Source organism: Biomphalaria glabrata, chromosome 9, assembly GCF_947242115.1.
Source record: "Biomphalaria glabrata chromosome 9, xgBioGlab47.1, whole genome shotgun sequence".
NCBI classification, from domain to species: Eukaryota; Metazoa; Mollusca; class Gastropoda; family Planorbidae; genus Biomphalaria; species Biomphalaria glabrata.
In genome coordinates this window covers 17742888-17763993 of record NC_074719.1, presented here as the reverse complement: position 1 = coordinate 17763993, position 21106 = coordinate 17742888, and the positions used below count along the sequence as shown (strand labels likewise).

The window sequence follows — 21106 nt, the reverse complement described above, 5'->3', positions numbered from 1 at the left end:
GGGCAGAACTTTCTGTATGAATTACTTTACAGAACCTAATATTTTGCAAGGGTGAAAACAATACATGTAGACCTAAGCAATTTGTAAGCTATTTGAATCAAGCAAAGAACATGAATCAGTCTAAACAATAACAAGTATATGGATAACTGACTGACTGGTCAGCTGAATGGTCCGCTGAGTGGTCAGCTAGGGGAGGCTCCAAGGAGAGTTGTGATGAGCACTTTAAGGCAGCACCTCTCTCAGATTCTCTGTCCCTCAACATGTCCCACAACATAAACTGGACAACAGTATTCTGAGCATGCTATAGGAGCATACACAAAAGAACAATACCAGAACATTAGAAAATTACTCACTATACCTTGTTTGGGAGACAACAGCGCTTTTTATTTCCCTGTACAGAATTTCAACTCCGCATTGAGAATGCCGGCTAGAGAAAGAACGCTAGTTCATTTTTCAAACAAATAATAATACACAACATTTGAAATAGACATAGAACCTGTCTCTGACCTTTTTATTGACCTGAAATAGATCACTGCACATCACAACTCGAGCAACTACTTGACGAAATATATGCTACATAGCAAACAAAAACTACTTAAGTATCAATAGTATATATAGGCAATGTCTTTGGATCCGAAGATTAAGGATGAGTGCAGTGTATCACGTGACGACGCAGACCCAGTTAGGACCTGCATATTTTGTCACATCCAATACAGACAAATAGTAATTAAATTGTGCGCTTCGAAAAGTAAAATTGGTGCATACACATTTTCAACTGTTTTCTGGTACATATTTAGCATACAGCAATACAGCAATACAGATTGATACTAATACTAGTGAAATGTGGACATGGGTATTATTTCACAAGATTTTTAATGAAATCAGCATATCTTCTATCATTATATTACACCAGGTACTCAATCAACCCTAGTCATTAGGTACATTTCATAATTCCATAACACACTTCTTTATCATTAGCATTGTTATTATTATTGCAATGATCTTAAATCTTGAGATTAGACGAGGGAAGAAACAAGTATGATTATTATAATGATTATTCATTATCTCCAGAGCGAGTACCTGCTACCCTGAATTACCTCCGGTAGTCTCCGCGTTTACTGCTACACACACTCCGTGCCAACGCCAGCAGGCGACTCCCAGCTCTCACGCGACGCTTGTCACCGCCCAGTTCCTCGCTTCCAGAGATCTCACTTCTACCTTGACATTATCCGAAATCAGCTCAATTAGTATCTGGACAGGTTAACCTTTGACTTCTGCTCAACTTTCTGCTCGTTTGCTGGGGCAGGTTTTTTTTTTTAAAGATTAGGATCGAAAATAGAGGAGAAAAAAGGAATAAAATAACATTAAAATAAACAACGAAATAATTACTTAAAAAAAAATATTTTCATCTCACAGTTTTATTTAATACTTGTGTGTGTCTCTTTATTCACTTATGTTAGATTTTTTTTTCCACCAAAAGCTTAACTGAACTTTTTAACTATAGTAGCCTAGCTTTACTAAACTTTTTCTTTTAGAGTTAGAGATTCTAGAACATCAATAATGTTGGAATTATGAATGCATGTTTGACATATTGTGACAGTCCCTGTAATGAAGAAGTGTTTTATTTCAACCATCTGCAGTTTTCTGGTGTGATCGAGCCATTCTGCAGGTGCAAGTCACCCTGACACCATCGAATTACTTCACACCTCCAGTGGTTCTAGTGCACTTGCAGGGATGGAAATAGTTCAACTCGAGCTACACTCTTTCACTTTGGAATCTATCCCACTTGCTGTGCTAGGCTGCTAGGATTTGGTTCTATCTACAATCTATTTACTTCAAGTTTGGAATTCTCTTCTTTGATGTTTCAATTGAATTCGGATTTCAGTGTTTTATTTCATTTTGGTTGTCTTATAAATGAGAGATTATGTTCTGACACCTGAGTGTACCTACGATTTCTCAAAGGACCGTAACTCTAGATTTTCAATTGGATGGTATTCTTGTTTGGTCTCGTGTTAAACGGTAAGTCTTATGTATGTTTACTGTTGTATCAAAGTCAGTTATAAGGGAATATCCTATAGTGATTTTTTAAGACTTAATGTATCTAATCGCATTTAAGATACAAATTTAGATTGTGGCTTAAAGCTAACTTGTGTAATATGCCCTATCTGGGTATGTAGAGTTTGTGATAATTAGAACATTCATTAAGTGTTTCTGTACGCGTAGTATTACTCTTGAGTTCTTAGTAACAGACTTACAGATCAAGACATCTACAATAAAGTAAATGAACAGATGTAGATCAAATATGAATGTTTAATCCAGAACACGAACAGTCTAATCTCAGTCACTATACAAAGATGATGCTCCTATGAAAGCCTAGCCTCGCAACTGTCTGTTTATCTAGATCTAGACTACAGTCTCTCTTTGAATTAATGTCGTCACAATTGCGCGTTCACAAGCAGTCCCGTAAAGTGAGTCTCTAGACTAGCATGACCAGAACAAATTTCGAGTTTTTTAGGCATTAAATTTAAGCCTCTAGGCATTGATCTAGAACTCTTGTTTAGTCTCGGTATCGCTTTACTACTGAGCCGCCTCACACCAGTCTGGTAAAACATTTGTGACTAATAGAAAACTTACTTGTCAATCTCTAGGCCAGATGATAGTATCATTTAGGGCGTTACATGAGTCCTCCCTTTTGTTTTAGTCCATCCATCTGAATTAAATGCAGTTGTCAGGTTCTCCCCCAGTCCATCTATTTCATGACACCTTGCATACTCAAGAAAGCTTCAATTATTTCTTCAAACTGTTGGGTCGTGCAAAGAATAAAATAAAATAAAATAAAACAACATAGCAGTTAAAAAAAAAGGCAACAATCTTTATTAGCTCTCGTCTCTAACATACACCAGATATAGGGCACTATCACTCGAATGCTACGTACAATAATGCCTAGATATGTGAATCCCAATGGATGCAATGTTCTCATTCACTAAAAGCCACACGTTGACAAGAGTCAGTTCTTAAGAGTCTAGCTAATCAGAATGTATATCGCCATTAGAATGGTATATCACATCCCATAAGAATAGGTAACTGTTGTTTATGGCACATCATTTGAACCCCCATCGATCATTTGATACTAGAAGTGAGCACCCTATTCAAACAGAACACAGAAAAATCTTTTATTATAACATTCCTCTATGACTGAAACGAATGTGTAGTTCTTTTTTAGTCAGTTAGACCTTTAAAAAACACCGTCTTCATTGACTGACTCAAACACTTGATCTTATTACTAGCTGACTTTTTTGAGCAAATCTTGTTAACCAAGTTGCTAATCTCCCCTTATTTTTGGTACACGATTTTTTTTAAAGAAACCTCGTCTAAAGAAACCTAAAATTTTCTGTATGTTGAAACTTTATTCTTTTTGCTGTTTGTGGGAAGAAACCGGTTAAATGAATCAGACGCTTATTCGGACCTAATTCATCAATACTGAAATAAATCCTATTATTTCGTTGAATCCGTTTAATTTAAATCAGCCGGTTATTTAGTCATAAGTATAAACAAGTTGGTACTTTTGGTGTTTCTCCACAGTTACCTGAAGAATGACCTGAGAGGACAACTCCGAGAATTGTTTCTTCAGCATATCAGTTAATTAATCTCCACTGGAGGTACTAACATATCATTTGGTCAATCTCCTCTGGAGGTACTAACATATCATTTGGTCAATCTCCTCTGGAGGTACTAACATATCATTTGGTCAATCTCCTCTGGAGGTACTAACATATCAGTTGGTCAATTTCCTCTGGAGGTACTAACATATCATTTGGTCAATCTCCTCTGGAGGTACTAACATATCATTTGGTCAATTTCCTCTGGAGGTACTAACATATCATTTGGTCAATCTCCTCTGGAGGTACTAACATATCAGTTGGTCAATTTCCTCTGGAGGTACTAACATATCATTTGGTCAATCTCCTCTGGAGGTACTAACATATCATTTGGTCAATTTCCTCTGGAGGTACTAACATATCATTTGGTCAATTTCAACTGGAGATACTTACATATCATTTGATCGATTTCCTCTAGGGGTACTAACCATGGGCGGACTGGCTATATGGGCGTTCGGGCAAATGCCCGGTGGGCCGGTCCCCAAATGGGCCGGTATTACCACAACAATAATCTTTTTGTTTTAAATTACGTCTGTATTTTATAAGACAGGGGCCTCATTGATGTCTCTAAGGCACGTATTAAATAACTGTATGCATGCAACTGTATCGATATATTTTCTAAATAAATAGAATCATTTTGAGGACAGGTAGACCTAGAATTGTGTGCCCATCGTATAATATACAATTTATGGGCTGGATGGTATAGAAATGCCTGGGCCGATCTTGACACCCAGTCCGCCCCTGGTACTAACATATCATTTGATCAATTTCCTCTAGGGGTACTAACATATCAGTTGGTCAATTTCCTCTGGAGGTACTAACATATCATTTGGTCAATTTCCTCTAGGGGTACTAACATATCAGTTGGTCAATTTCCTCTGGAGGTACTAACATATCATTTGGTCAATCTCCTCTGGGGGTACTAACATATCAGTTGGTCAATCTACTCTGGAAGTACTACTCTAGAGACTTTCTTTTTCCCCTCACATTCTACTCTTTCAGTTCAAATCCACTATGGCCGCTAAGAAACATTTCAGCTCTTGTAATTAGTTACACAGATTTGTTGATTGGTTCGTCATTTTGTTTTCAACGTGCCTGGCAAGTTCAATTGTATCTATTGACATTTATTTGCTTAATTTAGTGATAAATAGCTTTCAGTATCATTTCAAAGTCCAACAATCGCTTTTTTTTGGAAAATTTCCATCCAGTTGATTTCGGGCCTTTCCTGCTTTCAACTTTTTTCGAGTATTAGGTTTGGGATTTCGCTTCTTGTTAAAGTTAAATATAAGTCAAATTTAAACCTTTCTCTAAGTTAGTTTCTATATAAACCTTTCTCTCAGATAGTTTCTATATAAACCTTTCTCTCAGTTAGTTTCTATATAAACCTTTCTCTCAGATAGTTTCTATATAAACCTTTCTCTAAGTTAGTTTCTATATAAACCTTTCTCTCAGATAGTTTCTATATAAACCTTTCTCTCAGATAGTTTCTATATAAACCTTTCTCTCAGATAGTTTCTATATAAACCTTTCTCTCAGTTAGTTTCTATATAAACCTTTCTCTCAGATAGTTTCTATATAAACCTTTCTCTCAGATAGTTTCTATATAAACCTTTCTCTCAGTTAGTTTCTATATAAACCTTTCTCTCAGTTAGTTTCTATATAAACCTTTCTCTCAGTTAGTTTCTATATAAACCTTTCTCTCAGATAGTTTCTATATAAACCTTTCTCTCAGATAGTTTCTATATAAACCTTTCTCTCAGTTTCTATATATTACGTTTTAATGTAGCACTCACATTCGATTAAGTCAGAGGTCCTCAAACTTTTTTGACCCGGAGACCTCTTTATATAGTCAAAACGTGCCGAAGGACCCTTAAGTCAAAACGTGCCGAAGGACCCTTAAGTCAAAACGTGCCGAAGGACCCTTAAGTCAAAACGTGCCGAAGGACCCTTAAGTCAAAACGTGCCGAAGGACTCTGAAGTCAAAACGTGTCGAAGGACCCTTAAGTCAAAACGTGTCGAAGGACCCTTAAGTCAAAACGTGCCGAAGGACTCTTAAGTCAAAACGTGCCGAATGACCCTTTAGTCAGAACGCCTCGTACATGCACTTTATAAAAGTGTCAAATGTAAAAAAAAACTAATGACTTGGATGAGGTGGATGTGTTTATGAGCACAAACTTCGAACCTTTTTATTGTTATTTGTAATGAGGTTAATTACGGGAAAAAAGGTAGAGAAAGCAGTCAACAACTTTTTTTACAATGAACCGTAATACAGAATATACATTTTGAACACGTTTTTGTAACCAGAAGTTGTGGTCTCCTTGTTTTAACATTGGTTTAAGTTCCTCGCTGGTGGATATTTCAATTAGCTGCTTCTGTATTAGTATGGGATCACCTGTGATTGGAAACTGAGTTTGCCCATCGGCAAAAGGTTTTAATACCTGTCAGCAATATTCAATTGAAGAATGTCTCAAATCTTTGGTTTAGGTCGCCCTAGAGTTGAATGAAATAGACAAATTAAACAGTAGTAAGGGGAGAGTGGATTATTATTGAAATAATCTGACCAGATGAACTGGCTTTTAGGGAAAAAGTTGTTTTAAATGTATACAATTTTCATCCATCTGTGAACCCTCTTCTCGGGGACCCCTGGGGGGTTTCGCAGACCCCAGTTTGATAAACACTGGATTAAGTTATTCTATCGTTAACTCTTCTGAACTTTGTTGAACGGATAACATTAGAACTTGATTTGAATCACCCAAAGTATAAGCCTTGCTGTAATGAGCATGATGAAATGACTTTATAGAATTACTGGAAATAGAGTTTTTAATCAGGAAGTAAATTCCAGAGCTTTGCTCTCTAGAGATGACATCTAATGCCGATCTAATTCTAATAGTCTGTTTGAGATAAAATTAAAAATGACAAATAAAGAAATAAGAATTTTAAAAAAGCATCAATGGAGCGCTCCAAATACTTGAGTAGACTTCTAGCCCCCCCCCCCCCTTCCCTTCTTTCAAAACGTCAGTGCATCGATGTAATAGAATGAAACACACACAAACACAAACACACATACTAACAAACAAAATGTCATGGTGTGTAACAACATTTTTTAAACAAGATGAAGGCTGGGTCATGGGTCATGATGAATGCTAGGTCATAGGTTAGGTTAAGACTGGGACATAGACAATGATGAAGGCTAGGTCATAGGTCATGATAAAGTCTAGGTCATAGGTCATGATGAAGACTAGGACATAGATCATGATGAAGGCTAGGTCATATGTCATGATGAAGGCTAGGTGATAGGTCATGATGAAGACTAGGACATAGATCATGATGAAGGCTAGGTCATATGTCATGATAAAGTCTAGGTCATAGGTCAAGATGAAGACTAGGACATAGATCATGATGAAGGCTAGGTCATATGTCATGATAAAGGCTAGTTCATAGGTCATGATGAAGACTAGGACATAGATCATGATGAAGGCTAGGTCATAGGTCATGATGAAGGATAGATCATGTTTTGTTTTTTAAAAAGTAGATGCCCAACTAAAACTTAAAGCAATAGGCTAGTGAAATAGACTCCATCTGGAGTTCGTTCGACATGGAGGGGGCGAGAGTTTCAGGGTGACAGAATTTGAAAGTCAGACAGAGAGAGAGAGAGAGAAAGAGAGTGTGTGAGAGAGAGCTGTGAAGAGTTAAGCCCGCAGGCAAAACGTGGTCTGAATTGAACTTGACCTGGACATTCACAGCTGCCATGTTTTCCATAGGGAGCGACCAAGACAAAATACGTCACAGAAGTAACCAAGCAGGCATTTTATTTTTGTTCTATTTCAGTCACATTTTTTAAAATAAATCCTTTTGGTTTAGCTCATTATTCCCTGTCTATGACCTTTAACCTTTACATAGATATTATCTTTTTAATATCTCAGCTTCTAGGGTTGCCATGGTAATAAAAGTTCAAGGTCTGAAAAAAAAAATTAGCACATGCGACATGTAAAAACTTTCCAATGGAAGAAATCCCAGCGTTATTAGAACAACTCGGTCATTTATGCATGTTAAATAATACGAACTAGACCTTAAAGGAAGTTTTTCAAAGCTTATATCAACTCTCTCTGTCTGTTTGTCTGTCTGGTCAAAAGTTTGTACACGTTATTTCTCCCACATCCAATCTCGGATCAAGCTGAAATTTTGCACAATTATTTCTTTTACATGACATCACAATAATCAATGAAAGAAAAAAAAAAGTTAATAGACTATTGGTAATAAATTACTTTATTTGGCATCACAAACAAGGGAAAGAAATAGTACTTGACTGAAATAGTTGTATAAGTTGAATTATTCCTCTTTATAGATTGTCGTTTGAGGCTAATATATTGGCCTCCTTTAGTCGTAGAAAGACTATGGTTCATCTCGAACACTTTTTCATATGGCTGTGGAGCCCTATTTTGGAGAGACACTCCGGTCCACATATATTGCATGTCAAGGTGACTTTCTCTTTGGTGGTAGAGGAGCCAGCCATTTTCCGTATGGCAAGCTTTTCCTTAAGAGCTAAGGTCCTTATTTTCTGGCTGTCCATAGCTTTCTTGAGGCTTATGACACATTGAATGACATGACTGATCCAAACTACAAAGACACATAAAGGCACAAATGCTTCTTTTATCCCTATTGCTTTTAGAGCATGGAATGGGTTGCCAGAGCCAGCAAGGAAAACCAGTGACTTGGCAGAATTTAGGTGATTGGTTAACATGCTTGAGTAAATGCATAACGAGTAGTACGTCATCATATTTTTTTTTTAAACTGTATTTTTACAAGGTTAGATAAGAATATGATATCATAGAAGCTTTTTTTTTTAAATATTTTTTTTATTTTGCTTGTTTTTAAAACTTAAATGTTACCAAAATGAGTACGAGATGTAATCCCCAAATATTTTTAGCCAGTTTTCAGGTGAATTTAAGGTTCCGTCTCACACGGCGCTTCACTGCAAGAAAATCGTCGTGTGCGATGGAAATGAGCCTCTGTAGCTTCTTTATGTTCCATGGGCAGGATTTTCGGGAAGTCGGATAGCACCGTGCCATGGGTCGGAAAGGACCCACGGCCCACCGAGTCCGTTATTTATGGAATATGAATATGGGAAGCGTGGTAGAGAGTTTGGGTACGCTTGAGCTTGGCTACCTATAAGGGGGCTCGAGGTTCGACACCCGACTCGGGTAAAGTTGTGTTTACTAAACGCCTAAAGGCAGCTCTGAAGACCTTCTCCCAGATACCTCGTCCCCCCACCCCGGTCCACAAATGAGATTGGAGCATGCTTTAAGCATGAAGTTAGCGCTATATAGAAGCTATAATTTACTTATGCAACGATTCAAATATCTCTGTGCATTGAAATAGACTTTGAAGTCAAGAAATGGTGCATTCATTTCGTATTGTGTATAGAGACTTTTAATTCCACATTAGCTATATTTCTATACATCGATTTGAACGTGAGCTAGACGTCTTGAGTTGACATTATAACCAGAATTTTATTAAAATGTTCAAGTAAATACATTTAATATCGATTTTTGTTGACTTTTTACTTTTCTTTTTTTTTTTTAACTTATTTTATTTATTTATTTAAAGTGTTTATTTCTTCTGCCACTGACGTCTTCGTTTTCTCTGAAGTTTGTCTCCCTTGAAAACTGGACAGTAAGTTCCTGAGTTATCTAGCCTGAAAGTCTAGAAAATAAGAAAAAAAGTTTAAAAAGGGGAAAGGGAGGTGGTAAGCAAACATTGTTTTAGCTATTTATAAATAATAACTCTATGCTACAACTTTTTGTTTTGTTAATTCTGACGTTTAAATGTCTCTGGCCTCAAGACGTCCACGTCCTTTAAGACGTCCAATGTTTAAAGACGATAGAAGAATGACTTCTGATCAATAGATCAGCTGAAATAACAGTTTGTGATCTACTGGGCCGGTAGCTAAATGTGGACAAAATAAAAAGTTTGATCGTCAATAAATTGGAAACGATATTCTTTTCATGCTGTAGGCCATCTCTCTTCACGTCTGCAGTTTTTCTGTCAACTGTGTGGGTGTTAAGTTTTTATGTGTGTGTGTGGAGTATAAGATATCCCCTCTCTGTATATATTATTGAAATATAAGATTTGCCTTCTCTATATATTGTTACAAATGAACAGTGATAGGTAGAGGTCAACGTATGACCCCGCCGAGATGACACAGCAGCTAGTGTTCCCTGGAATCTACATGTACAAACAAAGACAGGATGTGACGTGTCCACACGTGTTGTTCCAGGGGACGAACAGATCTAAGTAGGGGGACAGTTACTAATGAACAGTGACAGATAAAGGTCACTACGTGTGACCCCGACTTGATGACACTGCAGCGAGTGTTTTCTGGAATCTACGTGTATAAATAAAGACAGGATGTGACGTTTCCTGACATGTTATTCCAGAGGATACTAGGAGTGTTTGTGCAACTTTGGAGAAGCGATTAGGGACTCTATATAAGCCAGAAAGTTAATGTGAAAGTCAGTCGTATGGAGTCGTGAGTGAGCCGTTACAGTCGATACAGACTATGTAAGACGTGTGCGGCTCTGTGGAAGAGAAATGTGTACGACTCGATGCAAGTTAACTAGGGTAGAGTTAACTGGAGTGGACTACTGTCGTTAAAGTCTATACAGCAAACTACAGTGGACTTGAGCCGTTACAGTCGATACAGTCGATGTAAGACTTGTGCGGCTCTGATTCGGTAGACTTGAGTACGACTTGGTTCAGCTTTGGGAGACCTGGAGCGACACTGGGAAGTGTGTCGTTGGTCTGTTCTGTGGAATACGGCTCGATGGAAGTTGAGAAGAGACGAATTGCAACGAAGTGAAGAGATGAATTACAACGAAGTATAGCTAACTGTAAACTGACAGATATTGTACAGTCTTCTACGCTACATGTTACAGTAACGAATTGTTAGAGTTAATAGTCATTAAAGTTATATGAAGCTGAAAGTTTAGTCGTCAAGTTCTTTACAGTGTTTTTATTTGTGTGCCTACTAGTACATTTAGCCAGAAGATTCAGAAATACGTAACAATATAGTGTTGGAATATAAGATTTCCCCTTCTCTGTATATAGTATTAAGACATTGCAATTTCTTTTAAAGGCATAACAAACTTCTAATGGGTGAAAAGTGATTAATCTCGGGTGCACGGGAAGACAAAACTTCTATAGGACCTCACTGGTTTAATATTATATCGCTCATTTGGTCTCTTTGGTAGGTACAAGCCATGCACATTGTGTGCTTCCATTCGTTCAGTGTTGACTAAATAGCAAAGTAAGTAACAAAGAAAGAGAAAAGATAGCAATGTGAAGAAATGTTCTGGCGATATAATGGCGCATTCAGAAAAACGCGTGAAAGCGGAAAGATGAAAATTGAAATTCGGAAATACATTGACTAAATACATTGACTAAACACATTGACTAAATACATTGACTAAATACATTGACTAAACACATTGACTAAATACATTGACTAAATACATTGACTAAATACATTGACTAAATACATTGACTAAATACATTGACTAAACACATTGACTAAATACATTGACTAAGCACATTGACTAAACACATTGACTAAACACATTGACTAAATACATTGACTAAACACATTGACTAAACACATTGACTAAACACATTGACTAAATACATTGACTAAACACATTGACTAAATACGTTGACTAAACACATTGACTAAATACATTGACTAAATACATTGACTAAATACATTGACTAAACACATTGACTTTGAATTCAAGTCGTTCCCTTTTCTTTTAATTTAAAAAATACATTTAAAAGCGATCACCCAGATACCCCGTTCTTTCTTGATAAGATGAGAGCGTATGGAGAACGTTTGAAGCATGAAATAGCGCTAAACAAAAACAATGGACCTTTTTTACCAATCGTAAATAAACACATTTAGCCACGTCATAATATTGATAAAACAATGAAAAATACGTATCACGTGACAGCCTTTATGGATTAAATATTTTGTATAGAAGATATATAGAATCACGTGGCTAAATGTTGTTTGTTTACGATTTGTGAATGAGGTCCATTGATAAAAAATATTTCATTGCACAGATTTTTTATTGTTAGTCTAGAATAGTCTAGATCATATATATATATATATATATATATATATATATATATATATATATATATATATATATATATATATATATATATATATATATATATATTTATGTCTATGGTCTAGATCTATTAAAAATGTAATTACATGACTGATCCAAACTAATTGATACACATGGGACACTACTCATTACTATCTTGATATTACTTCAAAACTATAATCTAATTTGGTTTACTTTTAGTAGGATTATAGGGCTATTGTAAATTTAATTTCTGATAAACTTTGATGATAAAAAAATATGCATTAAAAAATGTATTTCCATTATCTCGCATATTATTGGTAAGAAGGAAATGTAAGATTCAATCCCACGATCCGCAGCTATATAGCTAATCGCTTTACTGATCGGTCAACTTGACCCCAAGCATTTTGTTATCTATATACATACAGATAGAACTGCTTTCTATAAACGAATGCAAAAGAATAAACAACACAAGTATCGATTAGCCCACACGAAAGAAATGAAACGAAAGCCGTTTAAAGAATCGATTCCAGTTGATACTTGTGTATACTGATAAGTCCCGTTAATGTAATTGATATTTATCTTCTTAGGGTATCGTATCGCAGTTTTTCCAGTTTTTATTAACCCTTTCTTAATCCTCTCAAGTTAATAATCTCCCCTGCCCCCTTAAAGATATGGAGCGATTGCTAGTTGTTTTTTTTTATGCCTGAGTATTAGATTTGTACAATTCTTAGATGTTGAGCAAGAAAGGCCTGGGTATTATGAGATATCTGTAGCACGATTCGTAAGTCTCGAGTGCCCGTCATATGGCGTGCGTTCGAGTTCCACTCAAAGTGGAACGGATATCTTCTGTGTATGTGTGAGGGCTATTGATCGGGGGAACCCTAAGGAGTAGTCAACTTGTTTTTGTTCTCCATTTCTTTTCTATTTTTTTTTTAAATTCAAAGTTTCCTCCCATTTTTGTGAATGTCAAAAAAACAAAAAAATTAGAAACAAAACCCAGTGAGCTATCGACTAGAAAGACCTAAGAAAAGAGTTCTTTTTTCAAAGTTACCTTTAGAACATGGTAACATGGTTGCCTGAATCAGCCAGGACTTAGTAGAGTCTCTAATTATCAGGCATGGCTAGACTAACACAGGGAATCCCGTTATTACGTTCCTTTTTTTCCAGTCATGTCTTTAATATATTCAAATAATAATATACATATTTGTTTTTAAATTATTTTATTATATTTGAAGTTTAATAATGGAGGTTTTGTCTTTTAAAAAATATTTGTACATTTTTTTTCTTGTTTCTTATACAAACGAAAATATTTAAAACACCAAAGCATATTTTGATTCATGTTTACAGATCACCAAAATACAAAATCTGATAACATGTGCATTAACTTGTTTGATAGGTGGCGTGTTAATTAAACTCTTGTGCCTCTGTCCTTTGTTATTACCTAACAACAAAAAAAACTTAGATAACGTCAGGCAAGATCGTACCATATCTAGATGAGTTAATTCGACAACGAGGCCTTAGTCAAGTGGGAAAACTGTACAAACCGCCAACCGCTTCGTTAAATCGTTTTCAAGTGAGCGACTTCGGTTCATCAAGCTGAGAAGTGAACGCCACAAAAAAGTTTTTTGTTCCGCGAGTCTGTATCAGCGCTGCTCGTTGACCGGAGAACGTGAGCGAGATCTAGATGTCTGTCTTGAAGTCTGTCAATGAGTTTCTTTGTCTGTATTCTTATGTGTTGTTTTTTTAATGGAATAGTCTTGATTTTAATGGACACAGAGTATAAATAATCACGACGTTTAAGATTCAGAAAGCAGTCTTAGTCTTGGGCATCTTCAATTCTGAATCTCCTTAATATTTGTTTCCTTGGGACATCAATGTTTCACTCTTTAACAATAATTCAGAATTTTGTTTGATTTTTTCAAAAAAGTAAAACTTCTATGAAATCACAGCGGCTTGAGATTTTTTTTAGAAGATAAATGGTTTGTCCTACAAATTGTTTGGTCACAAAATCTTCGCATTCACTTTCCAAAATAATTTCTTTCTGATAAATTAAAACTTGACCCACTGAGTACCTCCGTTTAGTATGTACATTGATTTTTCCCTATATATCCTCCATAAATACGTCATAAGATAGAGAGAGGGTGTCCAGACTTTCACCACTGGTTAATGGGGATCCTTTGTGTTAAGTCAAATAGATGCAGATTTTTATATTAAAAATTTATCACAGAGTAATCTGCTCTTTGTTTACTTTTAAGTTTTTCAGATCGCGTTGACATTCTACCAAAAAAATAAAAAAATAAGTTCCAGTAAGAGAAAAAAAATATTTATAAAAATAAATAAAAAAGGGGAACGACCTGAATTCGAACTCTTCTCTCGCTTCTCAAGCCAACACTGTAACCACTCTGCCAGTGGATATCTTATGAACATGGAAGATTGTAGAGTTATCTCTTGTTTCTATAGTCTCGGCCTATTTTAAGGTTTGTGTTCACTAAGACAGCGGCGAGGCGCTCCAGACATCAAGGCTTTGTTGGGTTCTTTCCAAGATCTTAACCATTTCTCATGTACCCATGCTCGGATTATTTCGACCTCATAACTATAACACAGCGATTGGGGCCGCCCATGAGTTTCTGTTAAAACACAATCTTTCTTTGTTATATTCTCTTAAATATCAAATAGTTTCCCATCTTGCCAAACCCAGTTTTCAATCAATGTCATTCTATGTTAAAACAAAGCGTGTAGCCTTACTTCGTGTGTTATCAATGTCATGGCGTGAAATGTGTCTCACATCTGCTTTGTTTTGTCCTAGATCAGATCTTCTGACAGAAAGGAAGGCGGCTATTTGAAGAAAGTACACCATTGTCCTAATGAGCAGAAATCAAAATGAGGTCTTAGGACATGAGTGTACTTAAGAAGCTCCTCGCATTGGAATGTAAATATAATGTCACAATATGTTTGAAGAGAGAGAGAGAAGGATTTTTTTTTATCTGCGGTGCCGGTTTTAAAGGGGAACAAAGTGTTTGACCACACAGGCTTTTCAGTCCGTAAGAGGGCTCGTGAATTTCTTTTTATCAAGGCGTCACAGTATAAAGATAGATTAAAGAAGTAAAAAAAACAACAACATAAAAAATACTTTAAAAAAAAATCAAAGCTTATATTAAGTGTCAATGTATCTATTAGTTGTTTGTTTTTGTTTGAAGGAATTCATGAATTTGGGTCAGTCTATTATTATATTCACCTTTACTTTCCCATCCCAAACTAATGCAAGGTACCCATTAGAGCTGGTGGACTCAAAGGCGCCTAAAAATACTGAAATACAAAAGTCCAGCCTGCACCAGGATTCGAACCTGGGACCACCGGATCGATACCTAGCGGTTTACCTCTCAGCAACTGCGCCTCCAAGGGGTACCTTAGATTATTGTTTGCTGGGATTGGGGTTGGTGGGAACATCATTAAATTTTTTTAAAAAGTTGGAATGTTATTGAAATTAAAATAAAAACGTTGTATCGTTAATGTAGAATTTCTAAATATTTATGTGTGTGTGTATAAGCGATGGCGAAACAATTGTAGTATGTACAATAGATACAATGTGTGTCGATATTTCTTTTCTTGCCCACGTAGTTCTGACATTCAGTATCAAAACATATCAAAAGTTGTTGGACAACGGGATAAGTTCCCAGCTTTTAAAAAATACACTTATTCCCAAAAGGAAACGCCAGCTCTTCCCCTAATAGCAGTGTCGGCGAAATCGAACGGTTCGTGACGCCGTAGTCTTGAAAACAGGCGGAGATAATTGCGCATTGACGTTCTCCTTTCTGTGCCTGGCCAGAGTAAACACCAAGGCGCCGTACCTGTGCCGCCCCGTGAGGCGGAGGATGTCGGCATCACTCTCAGATTTGAACTTTAATAGGCCTCGATTAATAGATGCCTGCCAAGACGTTGGGATGTCAAAGTGCATGTGAGAGAGGGGTGGGGTAGACAGCAGTGAAGATATCATCCCGTTAGTGCGTCTTATCATTTCTCCACCACGAGATCTAGCGTAAGGCTTAGAGAGTCAATACGTTCGCTCTGTCTCCTTCATTCAGTTTTCTTTTTTAAGTCTTGTAAGTCTTTTTTTTTCTAGAGCAGGTTAAAACTAACTAGAAATAGTTACGTTTCTAATGACTAAATTTTGACTTTTTTTGGGGGAGGGGGGGGGGGGGGCTAGAATTCCATTTAAAAAAAACATAAGGAAGGAAGAAAAAATATGGAAAAAATATGTCGATAAAAAATATGTGTGTGTGAGAGAGAGAGTGTGTGCGTGTGTGTGTGAGTATGTGTGTGTGAGGATTGGTGTACACGTAGAAAGATTCTAGATTCTAACCGATAAACCAGAGAGGTGAACTGCATCTGAATGAACGAAGCAATCGATAATTTTCTATTGGTATTCTTACAATGAACTAAATATTGTCAATGACGCTAAAGTGTTGCCAAGTACATTTAAAAGAAAAAAAAGGCTACCATGTGATGAGTTAAGACCCAATCCTTCTGTAGTACTCTGGAGAGCACACACAAACTGTCATAGAACTTTTGAAACACTTTATCAGCACTTCCTTGACTCTCTATACCGGTTACACCAACTAGCGAGTTATTTCTAGTTGTTCCGCATTAGAGTGTGCATTTCACAAGAAGAGTTTTGACTTAATGTTTTCTGTAGACAGACAGCGATACTCTACCTTACAGGAAATACGATACACAACAAACACACAACAAACACACAACAAACACACAACAAACACACAACAAACACACAATAAAAAGTTTTTTGCTTCTTGCCATTTGTTCAAGGAATAGTTTCAGGTTGATTTATAGTTCAAACTTCGCTGTGACTTTTTTTGAATCTCCAAAACTTCAAACCTTGATGCGACTTTTTTGAATCTCCAAAACTTCAAACCTTGCTGCGACTTTTTTGAATCTCCAAAACTTCAATTCGTTGTGACTTTTTCGAATCTCCAAAACTTCAAACGTCGCTGTGACTTTTTCGAATCTCCAAAACTTCAAACTTCATTGTGGCTAATGTTGGACCATCGAACACATTTTTACAGCTGATACAGTTTCTGGTGGACACTGTTTTATTTGATAAGTTTGTGTCTTTCTACCAGTCTCTATTTCATGTGGGATGTATGGCCAAGAGCTAAATACGCTTGAACTTGGCTTGGCTACCTATCAAGGGGGCTCGAGGTTCGACATCCGACTCTTGCCGAGTTGTGTTTACTGAGCGCCTAGAGGCAGCACGGAAAACCTTCTTCCAGATACTCCCTCCCCCCCCCCCCTCACTGGTCCACAAATGAGATTTAACGCGCTCTAAGTATGATGTAATCATGAAAGTTGCTCTATAAAAGCTATAAGAAGTCATGAAAGAACATTTTTTTGTCTAAAAGTTGTGAAAGAAATGTTTTCTTTTCGACTCAACTTTAGTGCTTTTGTGTTTCTTAGTTTTTATCTTTCTGTGATTTGTGTGTGTGTTTCTATGTTGTTTTTGGGGTTTCTGTCATGTTTTTCAGTTTTAAGGTTACAGTATATATATTATAAATTTACGAAATCTGTATGTATGGATTACCTTCCACACCTTCTTCTATACTTACTACTGTAATGGGCCTAAGATAGGAGAAACTGTTTAGACGAAGTATTTTAGCTTATAAATAAAACCAATGTATAACAAACACTTAGCGATGGTAATCTATCTCAATATCTGGTTTGTATTACTTTAAGACGTAGTCATTATCACCAGGGATTCCACTGTTAAGTTTATTGTAGTAGGATATTGGTTTCAGTCAAAACTGTTTCTGCTATGCTGTACATTTAACTCGATTTGTATTCTTTTATATAATGGGAGAGAGAGAGAGAGAGAGAGATAGGGGGGAAGAAAAAAGTGGGAGATTGTGGAAGAGAGAATGTAGAAGAGAGAATAGAAGAGAGACATTGAGAGAGTGGTAGAGGAAGAGAGTGGATTAAGAGAGTGGGAGAGTCTGAAGAGAGGGGAGAGAGAACGGACTGTACTGAAACATGTACATGATCGAGAAATATTGTTCAGTATAGTCATATAGTCACAGATAAACAAATAATCATGACTAATAAAAAGTCACTATTGTTTGATTTTTTTTTTGTTTAGCCAAAGTTCATTCCCTGTTTTTGAATATTTGATGAAGCCAAATGGTCTTGAATTAAACCAGTGATAGTTTCTTAGGTATTTTTTTTTTACATCGTTTGGACTCCAGCACTTACAAGTTCAAAGGGAGTGAAATTGTAGAATGTACCTTGTGCGCACTGGTGGCGGAGCAGACGACAGTTAAGCGTGCGAGTTCAGAAATTCTGTAGAGAATGCGAGTAGTGTGGGGGGGGGCGTAGTGTGGGGGGCGCAGTGTGGGGGGCGCAGTGTGGGGAACCTAGGCAAGATTAAAGATTGATCGAAACTTATAAATTCATAACAATTTCTACATAGTTTTCTATAATTAAATATCATTGTATGTAATTTGTTATGGGTCAGTGGAGGCATCAGTAGAGGGCAGAGAAAAGAAAGATATGTAGGCCTGTGGGAAACGAGGTGAGAATGGACGGTTGAAAGAAAGGATCACCACTTTGCTGAGTACAGACCTGTGACGTGGCAACGAACTATTGGTCTAAACTGTCCACTAGTTTGTCACGCTGCAGGTCGGTGTTCGGGCCTTCTATATCAAATTGTCTCGATTGGGCGTACAGCTGTCTCTTATGCGTGGCTAGTGTGCTGCTCTTTTATGTTCCTGTATTACTACCATTTGTATTTGCTGAAATTTTTTTTTTTTTTTTCTTTTATATACTGAACTTTTTTGGAATAAAAACAACTTTTTATCTCTCTGCATGTTTTATTGTCACATTCCAACTCTTTAAAAATAACAAACATCAAACATCAAAGACCACTCCAAGAATTGTAGAAAGCGACAGCTCGAGCCACTTGGAAGCCAACATCAATACACTTAGAGGACCAATTCAGTTTGAACAAGCTGTTATAATTGAGGTATTATTTCCCTTTCTCCGGGCCTTGAGTAGTCTCCCTTCTCTCTTTCCTGGCTGTACTTGCTGTCTCTTCGTATTGACTGAGTGGTAATTGTCATCTGTATAGGTGTCATGTGGAATCGATGCAGGATAAACAGACTTCAAATGTCAAATGACAAGATCTCCTCTCCTCCATTCACTACAATGTTTTATGGTCGTTGAGTTTTTGTTTTTTTTTAAATTACCCCCCCCCCCCATTTCTGATTTTTAAAACATTCTTCTTTAATTTTTGTGCAGAACTTGGTGTCAAAGATACGAAACAAATTAACGGCTGCGAGTTTAAAAACAAAAAAGAAAAGCAGTTGAAAACTGTAAATTAATATTTGGCTTGTTGGCAAACATTATACATTTGAAGGGGATGTGGGAATACAAAATAATACATCTTTTCCGCTAAGCTGAGTAACCTTTGGCAGTACAATTTTGAATATGTATTCTTTGTTTGGGACCTCTAACTTCTATGGCCGACGGCTAACGAGGGAGTCAGTTGGGCATCTCAACAACCAACCGTCTTTACTTTTGCACAACTAATGTCAGGTACCCATTAGAGCTGGGTGGACTCAGGGGCGTCCTAAAAATCCCGAAATAATAATCCCAGTCTTCACCTACAATCGAACACAGGACCTCTCGTTTTCGAAGTCAAGCGCTAAAAAAAACCCTCAGCTACCACACCACCCCCTCCCAGACACTTCATATAATATATTGTAATTATTAAATAGTATGTATAGTTTAACAAATTAACATACATGCAGAAAAAAATTATATACAAGCAAATAATAATATCAATAGTGAAATTAACATAAGATTCCCTTTTTTCGATTGCACGCCATTGCAGTGTGTGCACGACATAGTCTGATTGGTACTAAGTTGTTTTCCATTTTATCAAAGGCAGCCAAGCAAATGTATTTTATCCTTAAAGGCTGGATAAATTGTCTAGACGTAGGTCCCATATCTAGAACTGACGAACGTAAGTCAAGGCTGTGTGCATATATGAGCGAGTTAGATGCGTGCATCTGCAAGGGAGGAGTTGTTATATTGGTTTCAAAAATATAAGGCTAAGGTATTTTATCTTGAAGGATAACATTCCAAAACGGCTCGCGCCAAAACGACCTTCGCGCCAAAAAGGCGGGGCCAAAACGGCGGCGCCAAAACGGCGGCGCCAAAACGTCCTGCTTCGCATTCCAAAAAGTGTACGTGGATGGTAGTTTAAAAAAAAAAGGGAGAATAAGCAGACTCATTTTATTCTTATGGGCTGCAGCTGAAGGCTCACACGCCCCCAAAATATGTGATTGTGGGTGCGAAGCGCTAATTTGTGAAATGTGCTATCCATCTAATTCTTTTTTACAATAGTTTGGCCGCCGCCAGTCAAGGAACTAATCTGACTCATTTTGTAGTGCTCTTCTCCTTGAGACCGTGATTCAAACTCGGCTACACGTATCACGCTGATGAGACAGACTCTACCACAATATGGTTATATTGGGATTAAATTATCTTTTTATTCTATAAGAAAAACGTAGCAACAAGATGGGTGTCTAAGAATTCGTTTTGAAAAGTGTACCCTAAATTAATTATTATTTTCTTATAAAATTGTTGCAGAAAATAATATATAGATGATTACTTTAGTTTGTTGAAATATAAACCAAAAAAAAAGAATAAACGAGTTTTTAAATAACACATTAGTATTCGGATGATGGCTCTTCTATTTTTTTCTTCATATTCTATTAGAGTCATTCAGAAGCTAGAAGCTTTTATTTTTAGAAGCTGCTAGTTCTATCAGGGGAAGTAATCTTATCAACTGTTTTAGTTGAGCAGACAACTCAGTAAACCGGTGACAATAAACACTGATTTGAAAAAGGATTACTCCCAATGATTGCTTCAAGGCTTTGAGCTATTCAATGAAACACGATTTACATAAGTATCTCGAGACAAAGTAAGAACTTCCTACATTGGTAGCTTAGTACTATTTACAGGGAGCAAAGAGCAAGGAGGCCTCTCAGATAAGAATAATGAATATCACGTTCATATAGTTGTATATATATATATATATATATATATATATATATATATATATATATATATATATATATATATATATACTCTACCTATTACAACAAAGTAAGTCAAGCTTCCGCATTAGACTTCTAGAGAGTATTGACTTAGAGCAGTGATGCCCAAAATAAGGCCCGCGGCCAAATTCCGACCCGCGAGGTTATTTCATCCGGCCCGCCGAAATCT

General features: G+C 36.7%; 1 protein-coding gene across 1 annotated transcript in view; it reads left to right on the top strand.

The window, feature by feature from the left end:
• Positions 1-1294: 1294 nt before the first annotated feature.
• LOC106071260 (RYamide receptor-like) overlaps positions 1295-21106 on the top strand; it is a 201742-nt gene continuing 181930 nt past the window's right edge. Inside the window, exon 1 of the mRNA XM_056041783.1 lies at positions 1295-2019. The gene's annotated coding sequence lies outside the window, so the exon portion shown is untranslated. The remainder of the gene's footprint in view (positions 2020-21106) is intronic.